This window comes from Canis aureus, chromosome 5, assembly GCF_053574225.1.
Source record: "Canis aureus isolate CA01 chromosome 5, VMU_Caureus_v.1.0, whole genome shotgun sequence".
In the NCBI taxonomy this organism is placed as follows: Eukaryota; Metazoa; Chordata; class Mammalia; order Carnivora; family Canidae; genus Canis; species Canis aureus.
In genome coordinates this window covers 47,893,239-47,912,634 of record NC_135615.1, presented here as the reverse complement: position 1 = coordinate 47,912,634, position 19,396 = coordinate 47,893,239, and the positions used below count along the sequence as shown (strand labels likewise).

At 41.7% G+C, this 19,396-nt stretch overlaps 1 protein-coding gene across 7 annotated transcripts in view; it reads left to right on the top strand.

The window, feature by feature from the left end:
* Positions 1-19,396, top strand: part of PDE4D (phosphodiesterase 4D) — a 1,385,565-nt gene that overhangs the window by 106,120 nt on the left and 1,260,049 nt on the right. The gene's annotated exons all lie outside the window — the stretch shown is intronic.

The following is a 19,396-nucleotide window of genomic DNA, read 5'->3' as shown; positions in this document are numbered from 1 at the left end:
AATATTTTGCTGTGAAATAATTTGTTTCCTATACCAGAATCTATGGTGAGTTTGTAAAGGAAAATGTATTAGTACCCATTCATTCCTGCAAGAGTTTGTTACTTGTCCTGGCCATCTCAATGTGGAATGAGTGCCTAAAGGGGAAATAGTTTCAAGTGTTACCACTCCCTTATTAGATTTTGGGGAAATCCAGAGGCATTCGCTGTGAGTTTGGCAAAAATAATTATAATGGAATTAATTGTTAAGTTGGCATTTTTTTCTTGCCAGCGAAAATTCTCATTGCCAAGTCCTCTTTCTCTTCATATTCTAAGTTCAAGAATACTTCAAGGGAAATTCAATACAAACATATCTTATTCAACTTCTTGGCCCATTTAGCAAAATGTTCTAATTGTAGTGGTCTGTATACAGTGTCTTTTTTCTTTATTCTTCCAGCTTGAAGGGAAAATAAAAAGAACTGATCCCCCTAAGTATTGAGCACAGATGTGCAGTCCTTGAAGACTTAGAGTTTAGAAAAAACCTTCCCCTTTTGGCAAGTCAGGCAGAATGGAGTCATCAGGGGCCCAGTTCCCACTGTCTTCTTATGAAATTGTTCCAATGCATGAAGCATCTAACCTGTGGAGGTTTAAATTGGTTGTAGCTTGACTTCCACAGAAGCAGGTTCTGAGATTGGTCTAAGCCCTTGATTTACTGGAACACAACTGATGGTGTGTCATCCACTGACCCCTGTGATATGAGCCCTCCTTTGGACAAGGCCCATCAAAGGCCAGGAGGTTCACCATCAGATCTTTGTCCACTAAGAATGCTTTTAACCTCTATGAAATTCTTCCCTGGCTTCATAAATGCAGTACACTACCATAGGGGAGGTACCCAGTTAAATATATTGCAATCTTCAGTGCTTTTACTTGAATCTGAAGTTCAAAATCTCCCTTATAGTACCCTTGCTAGGGGATTTGAGAAAGAAATATTTGGTCATGAGCATGGTGGTTGGGAGCATGGATTGGAGACTAGTATTGTCCATTCTAAGAAGTTGCTTTAAGGAGAGAATTTTAATGACTGTCCAGAGGCCATGCAAAGGCCATTTTCCCCATGTGTTCAGAATCCCTGATGTCCAGAACATTGGAGTGGGATAAACAAGACACTGGAAAATGAAAATGTAGAGAGTTATAAATTGTAAATGAGCAGCCTAGACACATTCCTTATAAGCGTCTCTAATTAATTGGTTAGTCATTATTGTATTAACCCATTCATTTTGTAAATATTTTTTGGGCGTTTCTCTATCAGGCAAAGTTCTGCACTTCAGAATTACAAAAATGAATGAGATATGATGCCCCCCTTAAGGAGCCTAGAAAGAAATACAAAAATAACTACAGTGATTGCTTCTTAGATAAAGGTGACGATTATCTGCTTCCTGGTGTTATTTTTTTGAAGAAAAACACATGAAACTTTAAACAGGAAAAACCAAATGCATGGTTTGGTTTGGCACCATTTGTTATCACAAACCATGTGTGATAATGTAGGACTTGGACTGCAGGTGGCTTTGTCATTTTTAGTTCTGATTTGTCCAAAGTTATGCAAGTGATCATTTAGGTCATTTCTTTCAAGAGGCCAAGTGATCAAAACCACCCTCAGTACAGCCTTAGAATATCTCTGGTGCTAGAGATCTCTGTCATGTAACAATTCCTTATGCCATATGGAGTTCGATGCATATAGAACTTTTAAAAATGTTACCATGTATAATCTTTGCAACAGCCCTGTCAGCACATTTCGTCATTTCCATTTTTCTGTTGAGAAAATAGGGCCTCAGTGATGATGACAGGGTTGGTCCTACCAGCTTATAAGAGCAACAGTTTGGGGGAGAGTCTTCTGCCTTTAATTCGCAGATAGTCTGTGCTGTACCAAACCAACAGGAGTGTGGGTATGGATCAGAAACATTACAGCTATCGAATATATAGAAGAGGATTTATCACTTCTTTCATTGTTCTAGAGGAAGATGTGGTAGGAAGAAGTAATACCTCCTCCACCAGCCCTCCCCACTCCCTTCCCCCACCTGCCAGAGAATTCACTGTCCTCACCCATGGCATCTGTGAATGTGTTAGCTTATAGACCATAAGATTGCAGATGGATTTAAGGTTGTTGATAGGTGACCTTGAAATAGGAAGATTATTTTGGGTTATTAAGTGTGTCCAATGTAATTTTTAAAGAAGGAGGCAGAGAGAGATCGGGAGATAGAGGACTAAGAAAGAATAGAGGGGTGTGAAAGTGCTGGCTTTGAGAATGGAGGAAACATCAAATAACAAACTAGGAGATGTTATGACTTCTGGAAGCTGGAAAAGGCAAGGAAGGATATCATGCCCTAAAGCCTCCAGAACGGAACAGACTCTTGCCTACACCTTATTTTATCTCTTGGAGACCTGTGTTGGACTTCTGACATACAGGACTGCAAGATAACAAACTTTTATTGTTCTATGCCTCTAAATTTGTGGCAATTTGTTAGAGGAATAGGAAGCTGATAGAGTTGGGGTGCTGTTTGAACCAGATCTGTAGCTCTCTCCCTTCAAAGCAAACAGTGTTTTTAGAAACCCTTTGCTACCACTATGTGGGCACAGTTACAGTATTGGTCAATAGTTGATTCAGTTGTTTATTAATATTTGTTGCATGTGTCTTTGATGTCAGGTGCACTTCTATGTCCAGTAGTAATCAAGACATAAAAAAATTCTGCCTTTATAAAGCTGCAATTGTAGAAGCGGAGACAGGCAATGAATAAGAGAGATATAATACTTCATATATCAGTGACAAAAAATATAAGTAGAGAAGGGTGATAGGAAGTGGCGTACGTGTGTATGTGTATGTGTACTATGCAAGTGTAGTGGTCTGTAAATTGTGGATAAAGCTTGTAGGGCAGGTTCACAGAGAAGGTGACACATAAAAAAACACCAGAAGACTTCTGTCAGGAAGGAGGAAACAAGCCACATAGTTTTGTGGGGGAAGATTGTCTAGAGCAAACAGAATGCAAAGGCTATGAGGGCAGAGGGATCCTGGATGCTCTGAAAGGGTGATAGTAGGTAGGTGAGAACATATGTAAAACTTTAAACTTCCTGGGCTGCCTGGTTGATCTCTTGAGTAGTGGCTTATAGACTCCTCAGACCTGGAGTTGGAAACTCTTCTCAGCTGGTGGTCCTTTATTTTAAAATCACCTCTGCTGCAGAGAAAAAGCAGACTTTTTCCAAATGCCTGCTTAGGGAACCCAAGACATATAGTATCAGAGAATTTTTCAGTGACGATAACCAATTTTATGCACCAGTCACTTCACTTAATAAAGAAAATGGGGAAAGTGATGCAAATAATGTAAGTACTGGTTGGCGCTTCATTGGAACTTTGAGTAACTTCTGTTTTCCTGAGGGTGGTGTGGTTGATTAGTGAGTGACTGACTGGAAGGCAGAGCTGGGAATGTTCTAAGCCCAACCGGCAGTTGACAGAATTATGTTGGAAGAGGTCAATCTCCTTATCTTACTTCACATTGTTTGTATCTAATTGGAATCTCTCGGAGTAACTTTTATTTTGCTGTTTTTGGGGCAGAATGTCCGGACAGCCAGTATCCCTTCAAAGGTGTTGTCTAGGACTTCTTTAAATGAGCAGGCCACACAGAGTGCCTCCTGGGGTCCTTGCAGTGGAGGGTTAGGAAGGTGTGTAAGCATTCGACATGTGGAGCTAAGAAGGAGCCAGGTGTCCCCAGTGAGGAGCAAGGCCATTGGTGGTAGTAATAGACTGGATTAGCTACAAACCTCTCCTGGGAGGTGGGAAATATAGGAAATAGCAGAGCGTCGTTTCTCACACAGGAGAGATCTATACAAGAGAGAAAGAATAGTAACAACAAACCACGGGAAGAGAAAGGCTGCCTAGAGGTATGTGGCAGTTCTAAAACATGATCTCAAGGTCCTGACGCTCTTCTAGTCATCTCACCAAGAAGAAAGAGTCTGTGCTGTCTCCCCTGGAATCTTATGACCGCTTGACCAATACTATGTCCCAGAAGTGACACTGTGTCAGTTTTTGGCTTCAGGCCTTCAGAAACTGATAGTTTCCACTTTCTGTTTCTTATAATGCTCCCTCTTGGAACCCATTAAGCATGCTGTGAAAAAGCCAAATGTATTCCACAGAAAGGCCCACGTGGAGGGGAACCAACAGCCAGCCATGTGTGAAAGCCACCTTGGGAGTAGTTTGTCCAGTCCTTGTTGAGTGACCCCGTTAACGGTACCTGAAGCAGACTTGAGCTCTTCCTGCTGAGTCCTGCTCCAAATGAAGATCTATGAGAAAATGAAATAATTATTATTTTAAGTTATTTCATTTTGAGATATGATTGTATGTGGATAATGGCAATATGGAAGGAGAAATGTTGGGTCTCAAAGATACTTGGTTTGATATTTCAAGTGTATATGAAATAAACCATCAGATTAAATCAACTCCATTTTGGAGTTATGGACTCTATCTTCAGAAAAATGCACATATTCAACCATTTAAATACAGTAGTCTCAGGACTTTGTACATTCATGCCTAAGTATATAGAGCCCTGATTGAGAACCTCTGTGACAACGATCTTTTTCCACCACTCTTTGTTATAATGTGGACTTTGCTGTAAGAATAGGGGAGGATAAGAATAAGGACTCTGGATTTCCTATTATTAAGACTTGTGTTTTTTTGTTGCCCTATTGTCATAGACTTGCTCTTTGTGGGTGGAATACAAAACCTGTATATTCCAATTTCTTGGATGGTAAAAGGTGAATTAAAGTCCTGTCTTTACTTTCTTCAAAGGAATGTGGAGATTCTTTTTTTTTTTTATTTTTTTTATTTACTTGTGATAGTCACAGAGAGAGAGAGAGAGAATGAGGCAGAGACACAGGCAGAGGGAGAAGCAGGCTCCATGCACCGGGAGCCCGACGTGGGATTTGATCCCGGGTCTCCAGGATCGTGCCCTGGGCCAAAGGCAGGCGCCAAACCACTGCGCCACCCAGGGATCCCGGAATGTTGAGATTTAAAAGAAAAAAAAAAAACCGCAATGAAATGAACATGCTTAGAAAAGTCATAACTTGCCCTTAGAGGTACTGAATGGATATTCATTGAATTAATTGTTAGCTGTTATTATTCATTGGGACTTGCTTATTAGATACTCTAAACCTTCAAGAGCAAGCTTTTGCCCATTAAACAACTCTGGGGTATTGACCTGAGGCAAGGGGAGTACTAAGGAGCATAGTCATGGAAAGGGGAATTGAGTACAGTGCTCTCTACACACACCCCTTAACCTTTTCACTCTCTTTTATCCTTGGTTTTGTAGTCAGTGAAGAGGAACTAGGGGAAACAGAAACTTGAAAAGATTGGTATCATTTTACACCAAAGCAAAAACTTCTCATCTGTACAAGAAATTAAAAGCAATGTACACAAAAGTCTCCCCAAATACAATAACACATAGACACTGGTTTCTGCATTGGCGTCATTGGGTAGGAAGTCTATTTACATGGTTTCTTATGAGGTCAGCAACAATGTTTTGAGGAGCAACTCCTTGGCTGCCTGTATTGGGTCTGAAAACACGAAATAAAACATAAACAGCAGACCTGCCTTATGTGCAGGGCGCTACAGCATTCCTTCTTTGCTTTCTGCTGTAACAGATTGCATTGTTACTCTATTTGCAGATTGCTATCATCTCCCATTAAAGAATCCCAGGATTGGTTAGGGCAAAACTCAACACGGGCTGGGGGTGGGTGGGTGGAAGGCAGCCCCCAATATTAAAACATTCAACAAGGAAGATCAGCTGTGATTGTTTTTGCTTCTGGTTGCGAAATTGTAAGGACAAAGAGGAGCAGAGGGATAAAAGCAGAAATCACGTCCGCATGGATTGAAGGCAATTTAGTTTCCATCAGACATGGGGAAAGTGATCAATGAATCATAGAATTTCAAATGGCAGTTGCCCTGCGCAAACTGTGTCACAGGATCCCAGATCAAAGATATCTACCAGATGCTTCATTTTCACATCCATTTTGGCTGAACTAATTGGCCTTTAGAAATAGTTCAGCACCCCTTTCTCCTTTTCTCTTAACTCAAAAAAAAAAAAAAAAAAAAAAAAAAAAAAAAGCCCTAGACTCAGATTTTAAGCATTATTCAGGGTTGGGTACATTTGCATGCAAACAAGTTGCTTATGACCAATCTAGTGAAAGTGGATGCCTGGGCAGGACTACCCCCAACCCCTTCCCACCCCTTTCCACCCCATCCCACTCCATCCCCCACTGCATTGGCTTTCTGCCCTTCAGCATGGAAGCTGACAGAAATCCCCTGCAGGGACTGCTCAGCTAGGGAGCAGATGCAGGCGACCTTGCAGGGCCTAGAAAGTGGATCTTAGGAAGGTAATTACATTGCCTGTTTCATCTTTTTAGGGGTATCTGAATGAGTTCAGTGTAAAGGCACCTCACTGCCAGGCATAGGAAGGAGCCCGAGTATGAGGTTGAAATGTCACATAATATCCGTGAGTAAATACATAGATGATATATTCTCAGGGGTTTTCTATTAGGGGCTCTTATGCATTAGCTTGCCTCTGAGGAAATCTGTGCCAGTAAAGGGGCACATAGCTAATGGAGCTGAGGCAGAGTGAGCCGAACTGATTTATAGCCCACATGTAAGGAAAAACTTTCCTAATTAGTAATTTTATTTTATTTATTTACTAATTATTTATTATTATTATTATTTATTTATTTATTTTTTTAGAAAAGCATGTGCTAAAGAGGATTGCTAATTTCCTCTTTTTTCCTTCCCTTTTAGTCTAGGCTTGCTTTGTCTTATTAATTGGAGACTTCTATTATTTATTCTGTATGATACATAGACATGTCAGGAATTGTTTGGTGTTTTTCCAGTTGTCCTCTTCCTTGTGTTAGGGTCTGGCAAGGCAGAGATCAATCAAGCACAGTCTGTGCTGGTCAGGAGTTCAGACTCGGGCAGGCTGGTCTAGCCACGTGGACCAGTAACTCCTGTGCAGTTTGGCAAGAAGGACAGATGCAGGACAGGGCAGTGGCACAAGCAGATATACTCAACGTGGGGGCAAGGAATTGAAGGAAGGCTCGAGATGTTGAGATGTGGAGATCTGCAATCTGGATTTTGTCAAAGAGTTGGGGTATCCCATATAGATGGGAATAGGGTTGGAAGGGAGAGGTGGATATTCCTAGAGGTGGGAATAGTAAATGCAAAACACAGAGGAGGTGGGGTGCCTGGGTGGCTCAGTTGGGTGAGTGTCTGCCTTTGGCTCAGGTCCTGATCCCAGGGTCCTGGGATCGAGCCCCATATCAGGTACCCCGATCATCTGGGACTCCGCTTCTCTCTTTCCCTCTGCCCCTTCCCCTGTTTGTGCTTTCTCTTTCTCTCTTTCAAATAAATGAATAGAATCTTAAAACAAAAACAAAAACAAAAAGAAAAAAAAATAAAACGGAGGCAGCGAGCTGTGGGGACCTGGGACCCACTGGTAGGTTGGTAAGACCAGAGCATGGGAATGTTAAGGCAGGAAGACAGAGAAGGGGTGAAAGTAGAAAGCAAGGGGACAGATCATGGAATGTCTTGTGGGCTATGCAGAGACACTTGAGTTTTCTCTAGAGCCTCTGGGTGCCTTGCAGGGATTTGAGGCAGGTGCCTCCACTGCCCCTCTCACATTGTCTTGGCAGTCAATATTCCTGATTACAGTAACTCAAGTCTCAGCACTACCAGTTTGTAAGACCAGAAGAGCCGGGAGTGAAGACCCTTGGGAGTAGCCCTCAAATGCTGATGATAATATCTCAGCTTCTTTACTCCTGGGGTGGGACAGATGTACAGCATGCTCTATAGTCTCCCAGTGATCCTCAGTCCATGTGAACCTTAGTTGCTCACAATGGTTATCTGATCCTTAACACCCCAGCATTGACTTCCCTCTAGACCCTGCCATTCTTCTATACCTGCTACATTAGTGTTCTAGGATCACTTCTCACATGACTCTTGGCACTGAAATTCTTAGCTCAGGGAATATTTCTGGTGGAACCCAACCTAATATAGTTATTTTTGTTTGTTTGTTTTTGGCATGGGGAGAGACAGGATGATGAGGGTGGATGTTAGATGGTTTTCATGAGAGTGCAAGTGAGAAGGGAAGACTCAAGAGCAGTATAGAGGGGATCCCTGGGTGGCGCAGCGGTTTGGCGCCTGCCTTTGGCCCAGGGCGCGATCCTGGAGACCCGGGATCGAGTCCCACGTCGGGCTCCCGGTGCATGGAGCCTGCTTCTCCCTCTGCCTGTGTCTCTGCCTCTCTCTCTTTCTCTCTCTGTGACTATCATAAATAAATAAAAATTAAAAAAAAAAAAGAGCAGTATAGAAAGTACAACTCCTAGAAATTTCAATCTAGCTGGATGTGTCCTGAGAGAGAGGGAAAGAGTCTCAGGTGGTTGAGGGTTGGGCTGGTAGATTGGAAGAATTTGTTAGACAAGCTAAGGAAGATGGAAATGGGGAATAAGATTTTTGGTGAAATATAAGGGGTTTGGATTAGATTACATTGAATTTGAGGTATTGTCTTAGAGATTGTCAAGCTTAGAGGAGAGGAAGCCTGGAAGCCAGGAATCAGCTCTTAGGTTGGAGTGGAAGGTGTAGCTAGAAGGGTGGTCACTCAAGTAGAGTGTGGCAACAGTTTTGGGTGGGTTGGGGGGGAGAACGGGGAATAATCCAGCAAGGTCCAAACTCCGGGAATGCCAATCTTTAACAAACAAATTTATGAAGAGGAACCTACTAAAGAACAGTGAAAGACCAGGCAAGGGCCAAGAGAGTGATGTCAAAGGAGCCAAGAGAGAGAAAGTATCTAGAGGAGGACCAAACAACAGAGGTTTGGCAAGATAAGACTTAACATTTCCATTGAACACAGAAATGGGGCAGTCACTGCTGTCTTTATGAAGTTTATATAAATTTGCATCAATTAAAGAGGTAAGAGAATTCCCCTAACACCCCCCCCCCCAGCCCCACCACATGCACACACTAAGAAATCTGGTTTTATTACATGGCAAATAGGCTCAACAAGAGTTGCCTAGAAGAGGAATTGCCATAATGAATAGAAAATAATAAATTCTAATTATAGATTAACATGATTTCGTTTGGTATACTAAAGAAGTCAGCCCTCTACTTAGATGGTTTGTATGACATTGGATACTTAAAAAGCTTCAAGTTTGTTCTACTAATGGGGTAAGGATTTTCCTTCTGAGGTGGGTGTTATTTATCCTTTTTAAATTGATCCTACTTCTGTTTTAATTATCACAGCTTTTTACTTTGCCTAGAGCAGGGTTTAATCCTATAGCTGATGCCCCTTTGCATTTTGAATAAAAATTCTGCTTTTGGTGAAGAATTTGATCTCTAGAGCTAGACTACTTGGTAGCTATTATAGTGGCTCTACCACTTACTCTCTCAGATAATAATGGGTAATAATAGAATCTCAGAGGATTTTTCGCAGTCCCCAAAGAGTTAACTTCTGCAATGTACTGAAAAACATGTCGGCATAGAATAAGTGCCTAGCACCTTTTAGTATGAGAAGAAGTATTTGTTAGTGTATTTTCTATTTATTATTTGTTGCTGAAAGTTGAGAGATAGCACCGTGTAAAGGAATGATGGTTGGACTTGGAAGACTAGGGGTCTGCTCTCAGCTTTCCTGTCAGTTCTGTGAGCTTAGACAAGACCTTTCATTTCTCTGAGTTCACTTTCTTCATCTGTAAAAGATGAGAGTTGGAAAAAAAAAATCTTTGCCAGGCTTGGTTTTAATATTCTGGAAGCCAACCTTTTGCTTAAAAGTTGCTGATTGACACAGCAGTCTTAGATATCGCAGGTTTTCCCCAGAGGGAAAGATAAATGGGCAGAAAGGGAGATCTGAAAACATTCCACTAGGGAAATGCTTTCTGGAAAGTGCAACAAATGTTTTGGTTTATTTTCACGGGCTGAAATATATAAATCAATGGCTAATGTTGTATTCAGAGGGTTTATCTTTTCTTTTTGTTTGTTCCTTTAGTTGGAACAAATCCAATTACTTTTTATTATTTTCCCCTTTCTCCACACCTAATGTAGAAAGATCAATTTTTTAATACATGTATTTCTTTGCCGATGCTCCAATCTGTCCCAAATCAGCCCACTTAATTATTCTTTTAGATTTTTAAACATGACACATGTATAAATAAAGTCATAATTATATAATGTGATGTTTTCTCATACGTTAGCATGTTTTTGAGATCTGAAATTTGATCCCTGTCATTCTTATTCTGCAGTTAGTCCACTGAACTCCTCTGATGAGTTGTTTTTCATGTGCACACATGGGGGAGCCTTTGAGACACTGGTTTGAATGTTGCTCTTGGATGCCTTTCTCACCAACCTGAGTGTAAGATCATGGAGTGGAATTCTCCATTGCAAGGAGTGTGGTAGGCAAGACTGGCTGTAGACCTGAATGAAGTTTACCCTGTGTTCACTGCCAAGTATGACGCCTGAGAACCAATTCAGTGTTCTGAAAGTAGGATGCATGTTATGAATTAGTTAAAAAGGGTAGAAGTACCCAAAAAAAGGAGCATGTGAGACAGAGTCAATGTTTTCTGAAGCCTCAGTGAGATGTATATGGGGCATAACCATGGAGGGGGCTGTCTCTTCAGGTAAAATGGAGACAAGTCAGGCAGAAACTCTGACTTCCACTGCAGCATTATTTAAAAGGAACCTCTGACATGATTCCAAGGCCATTCTTGTGTAGAAAAAGAAAAATTGAGAAGCGCAAGGCAATAGAAAGAAATCACACCTGTAAGGAGGGAGCAGAAGCAAAAGCACGATGCTTGAGTTGATGCTCTTGGCCCCTAGCTCTGTTCTCTGTGGAAAATGCCCTGGTGCAGTACCAGGATTACTGGCTTTACTGGGGTCTTTCTTTTGACCTCAATTTTTGACTGCCTAACAACATAAGCAAACCTATAAAAATAACTCTGGTGACAGCCCCACAGATGCATGAACAAGTATCATGAATGCCTGGGGCTTCCCTTCATCCCAGTTTATTTGGGAGGATCAATGGCTATGAGAGTCATTTCTGAATGCTTTGCTCATGAGATTTTTTTCATGCTATTTACATATTGACAAAAACTTTTAGCAGTGCTTTTCTTGTATAAGGTGTATGGTATAACTGGATTAATACAAATTTGCGTAAAAGTAAAAAACCCATCCTTGATAGTACTTGGGAAGTAGGTGGAAGTCATCTTCCTTCTCACTGGCAGCCATGTTACATCCTCCCTAGTTTGTGCTCAATTCTTTGTTGTGCCTTTCTCTAATCTTTTCCCTAGTAATCTCATTCATTCTTGGGTTTCAGCTGTTAACTATGTGTCTATCCTGGGCTTCTAGTATAGACTCTAGTTATATATTTCCCATTGCACATTCCTACCTGGATATGGAAATCAAATATAGTAAGTCAGCCACCGAACTAAGCCCCCTTCCTCTACTTGGCTTCTCAGCCTCCTCCTTTATAGTCCCCACATCCTGCTCACTAATTTCTCCTGACTTTCTCATTTCTGTTCTTGAACCACCATGTTTTGAGCCACCCAGGTTTGAAATTTGGGGTCATTTTGGACACTGACCTATCTTAGGTTTTGTGCTATGTCAGAACTTTTCAAGACTCCCCTTAGGCTTTGATGGCTTGCTAGAAGGACTCATGGGACTTAGAACAACTCTCACACTCATGGTCATGGTTGATTGCTGTGAAAGGATACAGATTAAAATGAGAAAAGGGGGAGACTCCTAGGGCAAAGCCCAGGAGAAACTAGATGCAGGCTTATAAGAGTTCTTTCCCAGGGAAGTTGCACTGATGCACTTAATTCTTTGAGTAATGATGTGACAATGCACACAAATAGTTCCCTATTGCCAACTAGGGAAGCTCACTTGAGCCTTGATGTCCAGGGTTTTTTTTTGGGGGGGGGGGGCGGAATTTATGTAGTTCTGTAGTGCTAGCATGATTTCTCTCAGGTACTCAGACTCCAGATCTCCAGGAAAAAACAGACATTCACCAGAAATCCCATTGTTAACATAAGCTACTTGATCAAACTGATAATGCATGGCCCAAGGCCTCAGTCATATAGCACCAGGCAGAGTGTCCTTGGGCTTGGAGCCAGTCAAGGGCCAGTTCTGAAGATGTTTCTTTTTTGAGAATGTGCAGGGTTCGAGTAACCCAGGCCTGCTGAGTTAACGCTGCATGTATATACAATCGCAAAGTGATTATTAGTTGTTGGAAAAAAAAATGGGGAAGAGCATGTACTGCAGTATTAAATTGGTGCTTGAGTTCTAGCTTTATGAGGACCAGATGAGCTATGTTTAATGTAATGCTGGACACATAAATACTAAATGAATGTTAGATAATGATTTGTTGTTTTAATGGCTGTTGTTGTGTCTGTCCTTTCCTACCCAGTACTACTTGTGCTTATCTAGTCTAAGACCTTACAACTTTCACCTTTTAGGGTGTTAGCTTCCCATGTCTGTGATAAGTGATGCTGTGTTAACAATCTGTAAAACTGAACAGCTTATGAAACAAAAAAGGAGTCTTTTTTATGCCTGGTGCTTGCTCATTATGAGTTGACTGTAGCTCTGCTGCCTGTTATTGTCACTCTGGGACCCAGACTGTTGGAGCAGCCCCAATTTGGGATATTGTGGCAAAGATAAAGGAACTTATTATGGAACCATACAATGGCTCTTGAAGTTTTGCTTGGAAGTGGTACATACTCTGTTTATTCCCATCTTATTGTTTAAAGAAAGTCTTATAGCGAGGCCTGAAGTTAATGGATTAGAAATGTGTAATACTCTCTTGGTAGGTGATGGTGAATGTTTAGCCAATAATATACTCTATCAACTTGCTAATTGGCTTGTGGCCTCTAGGTCTTCTCTACCATTGACACACCCTGATTTGTCCTGTCGATCATCACCAAATCTATGTCCTCAAAGCTCAGTGTGGGCAAATGATTTCTCTTCTCCAAAACTGCTTGGACTGGTCATGCAAGCCCTCTTATAAACTCAATCATCCATGACTCTGTTATACTCCCCTGAAACTAGAATAGTCTCCAGCACCAGGCATGTTGTTTCTTAGCACCTTCTACACCATTGCTCATGACATTCATTCACTAGGAAGGAGGAACCTTTTCTGAGGAAACCATTTTACTCACAGTTAGATTCTCCACAGAGCCAGCGCCTTATCCATAGTCAAGCCTGAGAAGCATGATGAATGATGGGAGAATAAATATTGCTCCGGTGCTGCAGAGAAATCCAAGTGCTATTCATTGACCATGAGAGGCCAGGCAAGGGGATGTGGGGAGGCTGAAATCCAACTCGTACTTTTCTAAGCCAAGTTGTGAGATGGGGTATGTCTAGTTCACATAAAAGCACAACATAGTGAACTTTTCCCCCAGAACCTTTGTATATTAGAAGGAAACCTTTATAGGATCTTTGTGCTCCCAAAGGACTATACATACAGAAGTCATAACAGATCAGAGGCAGAGAAATGTGTTGGCTCACTTTTCTTAGAATTTTCAAGTCCTAGGCCACCAAATCACATACCCAGTTAGCATCCCTTGAATGTCTGTGACTCGGGACATCCTGAGTTTGAGCCCTAAGTACTGCTGTGGTCTTCACGAGGAGGGACTTGTGGACCACGCTTTCTGCCCACTCAAGTTTTAGTTATCTGGGAAGTGGCACCCCTCTTACTGGGAAAATAGCTGACTGAGAGTAAAAATGAAGACAGGTAACTAGATCAGTTATGCTTAGCAAAAGATGCAAAACTATGTTTGGTGAAAGTGTTCTTAAAAATAAAAAAACCAGTCCCTGGCCATGCAGTAAATAGCCCAAACCACTTATTTGGTTGAGAGATTTTTAAGGCTTTTCCCTGGTTATGGTTTTAAAAACTGCTCCAGAAGAAATCTGTCCCAAATTCATTACTAAAGGGCAGTATTGTCTATAAGAAGACATGAGAGGTAGGCAGAGCAGAAAGGAGAGCTGTGGTGTTGCGCTCGTCCAGGGCAGGGTAACTGTGAGTGGAGGACCTTCCTTGATGTCTGGTGAGTGTTCACCGCTGGCAGTGGGTGCTGTCAGGCTCAGTGCAACAGCTTTAAAGCAGATGAAACCACTGTGTGTGTTGTCAGCCATGTGATGTTTTGTTTTTTTTTAAACACTGTTTTACTTAAGCTTCTATTTCATGTCAAGAGGTTAGGTTCTTCGATTACTCAGGTGATAAACCAAACAAAGTAAAATCAGCATCGTTTGTGTTAAGGTATGCACTTTAGGACTGATGAGATCCTGAATAGCAAGACCGAGACGAAAAAAGGATATCGAATGGAGGCATATTGAATATGCAAACTTGCCTAACCTTATGTTTAGAATTTTGGTATTAGAAGCAGAGTGCGGAATTTATTGATCTGTGGGTGGAAAGAGACTTGACTTTGAATTCTGAAGATGATGAAGCTTGGTCAGCCCAATACGTGTCCCCTGCACCAGTGGGAGCATACAAGGACATTTGTATTGTCATACGTAATCTCATTAATTAGATATCAGTACATTTGTGTCATTTTGGGATCACTGTCATTACATGACACTAACTGGTCACATTTCATGCACATGGGCTCCAAGACCGCTGTGAAATTCCTTCATATAGAACTTGGCAATCATGACTGGCCAGTAGGCAGAACAGTCCAGTCCTGTTCTAGAACTCTGAGGATCTTGTCACCATTTGCAAGTCCAGGTAGACTTTCCGGAACCAGGTCATAATGAGGCATAGTATCACCTCCATTGCATATATTATACCTAGAAAAGATGTTGTTTTCCTCTGTCATTGAGTAAATCATGTTTTTCAGAAGGACTTTTCCTCCATCGTCTTGTAGGATGCTATTAAATAATATATTTTACTTTGCTTTTGCCTTTCATTTGAGTGCATCCCACCACCCTTTTTAGACTGATGGGTTGTCATTTAATTATGCTTTCAGAAGGATTTCGGTCCTCACAATCTCTCTTTAATGGGGAGTCAATCCAGTGTCTACTGATTAACATGATAGTCCATTGTAGGTTAGTCTTTGTAGTTCTGTGGCCTTGATTCTCTGCAGGAGTTGGCCAGTAGATGCTGAGTTCTCTGTTTGAGTGGCTACTCGTGAGACTTTTGACTAAGCCTCAAAAGTGACTGGCCCTCTACCACCTCAGTCTGTTGTAGCTGGTGGGTAATACTGGGTTAGATTTTGAAGCTGATCACCTTCTCTCAGTGCTCCTTATAGATTCTGTTCCTTCAGAGGCATTAAAGTACAGCAACTCTTTAGTCCATTGTTGTCATTTATGGCAATAATAATGAAGAGGATTTTTACGCTGAAGGGGCCAGTTACTCCTGCTTGTTCACCCATTTTTTTTCTGGAATGTTTGAGTGGCTACTATGTGGTAGGCATTGAGCTAGACACTTGAGGTTCAGTAGTGGGCTCCAAATCCAGATACAGTGTTTGTATTTTTAATATTTTAAATAATTACAACTGAATGGAGGATTATAGAAATAATCAGGGGATTACTGTGATGAATGCCATGATGGGGAAGCACAGTGAGCACCAAGGGGGATATTTAGCAAGGTTTGGTTGTCTTTATGTGCTAGAAAATGTGCTAAATTCTGAGCTTATAATTAATTAATGAAATAGAGATGGCCCTGGCCACCATGATACTTACTTATTATTGGGGGAAACTGATGTTTTTTGAATAATCACACTTGCACAGTATTACTTATTAAGAAAAATATGGGGCAGCCCTGGTGGCTCAGCGGTTTAGCACCGCCTTCAGCCCAGGGTGTAGTCCTGGACACCTGGGATGGAGTCCCACGTTGGACTCCCTGCATGGAGCCTGCTTCTCCCTCTGCCTGTGTCTCTGCCTCTCAGTCTCTCTGTGTATCTCATGAATAAATAAAATAAAAATCTTTAAAAAAAAAAAGAAAAGAAAAATATGGGTATGAAGAGAGAATCTATGAAGGATCTGATTTAGACTGTTCCAGGAACATGGATCTGAGGTGACATTTTGGCTAAGACTGAAGGTATAAGTAGGAGCTAGTCAACTGCAGCAGGAAGGGAAAGGACTCCATGCGGAAAGAATATCATGTGCTAAGGCCTGAGGCAGGAAGGAGCATGAAGAATCATAAAGCAGGATATCACATGACGTTATGTCATTGTGTGCAGTGAGGGATACAGAGGGAGAGAGCTAGAAGGCATTCAGCTGAAGGGTGACCAGGATCAGATCATAAGGAGCCTTCTCAGCCACAAGAAGGGGTCTTGATTTGATCTTGAGGGTCCTGGGAGAGCTCTCGTTGTGCTCAAGTAAGAAGGAGACATGATTGGATGTATGTGTTTAGAAACTCACTGCAGCTGCAATAGTGAATCAAAATGAGACACACTGGGATGCAAGGAGACTAGTTAGGAGGCTGTCCTAAAAACCAAGGCTAGGAAATTCAGTAGGGTGTATTGTTAGGTGGGTGGGCTCCAGGGCCATAATGTGTAGGCTTAAATTCTACCTCTGTCACTCAGCAGCTGGATAGCTCTGCACAGCTTGGGCTCTCTATGGGCCTAAGAACTTAGGTTCTTGTTTCTGTAAACCTGACATGATAGAACTGATGCCCATGTCATTGGGTTGCTGTGGTTTAGTCACCATTTAGTCCTCAGAGGAATGTGTGGCCCTGTCATTCAGGCTGTGCCCTAAGAAAGGCCCAAGTTTGAAGGACTGGTACTATGGGAACCTGCTTTCAACCTAAAAGCCCTGTGCCTTGGAGGAGACTTACGAGGAGGCAGGGTTGCCTTTTTTAATTTATCCACCCAAGAAGATCATCTCTTGTAAATTGAGGAAAGTCACCTTAGATGACTAGCTGTAGCCCTGTCTGACACATATTAAGCACTTAATAAATGCTATCTGTTATTAATGGCTATATGACTTTGTGTAAATTATTGAGTCTTTTCTGCCCATTTTCTTATGTGTAAAACAAGGAAATACAAGTCCCCACGTAATGGAATTGGCTATAAGAATAAATGAATTAATGCATGTAAAATACTTAAAATAGTGCCTGGCATGAATACATGTAAGCGTATTGAAAAGAAAAGTAAGGACAGGGAGCATTTATTGGTTCACCAGTGTTTGTGGGCCCTTTGTGTGCCAGGTACAGCGCTGAAACATGGAAGAAAGAGATGGATATGGTCCCTGTCCTCATGGAGTGAACAGAAATTGACCCTGATAATTAACTAAAACTGTGGTAAGTGTTAGGAAAATGAAGTTGAGGGGATAGAGACCATCAGGAAGATTTGAGGAAGAGTTTAGAAGTTGGAAGACAAAAATAGTTAGATAGGCACATTGATTCCAGGAAGATGGTGGCCTCATGGAAACGTTTCATGCAGGGTGAGGTCAGCCATGGTAGCCACCTTCACAGCTAGATTCATCAAGATGAATTGGGTTACCTACTAATGTTGTGTATGATTTAAGAAATGAATTAAAGTGCACAGTAACATATTTGGAACTTATTTGGTGTACTGAAAAATTCCCTAAAGGTTATATAGAGAAAAAATATATATAGTAAATCAGGTTTTAGAGACATTATATAACTTGTAAGATTTGTTACTTAAAACCCTGAAGTAGCAAAGGAAGTCTGGAGCCCAGCTCATTGGAGACATTTAAAAGTTGGATCTGAGTTACCATCCTCCCCCCACAAACCCCAAACTGGAAACAGTGCCCTGATAATTTATTTGGAGAAGAGATAACAGGTGAAAGTACCCCATGTGATTTTACTTGCTTTGTCCTGTTTAATTCTGGTAGTTTCATGGGTGAGTCAGATGACCCTCCCCAGGCAATTTATGGAACGTCGAGAGAGAACAGGACAAAGGAACGTTCATGGACACCTTCAGGATTTACACTTAGGTTTAGGATTACTCTCAGACCAAGTGATTATTCAGAGCTTTGCTCAAGGTTTAGAGTACCCTAGGCAACACAGAAGTTTCTTTGGTATGCTCTTGAGTTCCTCCTCCTCCCCCTCCTTCTCCTCCTCTTCCTTCTCCTGAAATTACACTTGGTTCTGTAGCTAGTATCCATCCTTTTCACTCACCTTTCTCTCCTCCCTTCTTGTTAACAACTCATAAAAGTGATGGTGTTTTGGGGAGAACAAACGAAAAGTACCAGTTGGGATTTATAGGCACAGGCGTGCAGGAGAAAACTGCTTTGCTTTGCCATGACATGTTATAATGCCAACTCTGAGTTGTTTGTATTTTGGAGGCTTGCTTTCATTTTTGTTTTGTTTTGTTTCTGAACTGAAAGAAAACCTGTAACAGCACTATTAGGTAAACCAGCACTGCCATCTCACCTGCATTTTGAGGGAAAGACAGGCTCAGTAACAGTGCTGAGGGCTGTGGTGATGGAATCACCCCTCTCCCTGCAAATTATCCATGTCCTAATCCCTGGAACCTGTGAATATGTTATGTTCCCTGGCCAGGGGGAATTAAGATGGCAAACGGAATTAAGGTTGCTGATTCAATGACTTCAAGATGGAGAGATTATTCTAGATTATCTGGGTGGGTCCTGCATAATCACAAAGGTCCTTAGGAGTAGAAAAGAGAGGCGGGAGAGTGGGAGAGTGTCAGAATGATGCAGCAGGAGAAATACCCAGCCAGTCATCACCAGTGGAGAAAGTGGCCCATGAGCCAAAGAATAAGCGTAACCTCAGGAAGCAGATTCTCCTCTAAAGCTCCCAGAAAGGGATGTGGCTCTGGACTCTAACAGAGGCCAGTGAGGCCTCTTTTGGATCCTTGCTGTCCATAACTGTCAGATAATACATTTCTATTACCTTTACTCACTAAGTTTGTGATAATTTGCTATCAAACTAATGAGGCCTGACATGCTAAGTTGTAAAAATTTGGAGAGCAGAGAGGGAGTCTATATTTGTAAAAGAAACAATATTAAATACATCACAAGTGTTCTGTAACTCTCAGGCAGTTAATCATTTAGTTCAATAAGAAGCTGGAGAAGAAGCAGCAAAATAAAAGGCCTCAAGGCCTAGGGAGGTGTGGTGCAAATGAGGAAGGCTGGCCTGGTGGAAGAGAATAGGGAGGGAAGGAGGGAAGCATACGGCCAGCTGGGGATCGAAGGGCAGGGGGTGCAGTGGCTGCTCAGCCCACATTTTGAGACCCCTAGTCTAGAAGCACGGTTACCCTGAGTGACTTGTGATTGTCACACTTTGGAATATAACATCCTCAGATCCTTCTGAGGGTGAGAGGCTGATTTAGCAAAATTAACGACTGAGCTAGTCACTAATAAACATTAGGTTTCAGGTCTCAGTGTGTCTCATTGCAAAAGCCAGTTGGTTTTTATTTGCTACTTTACT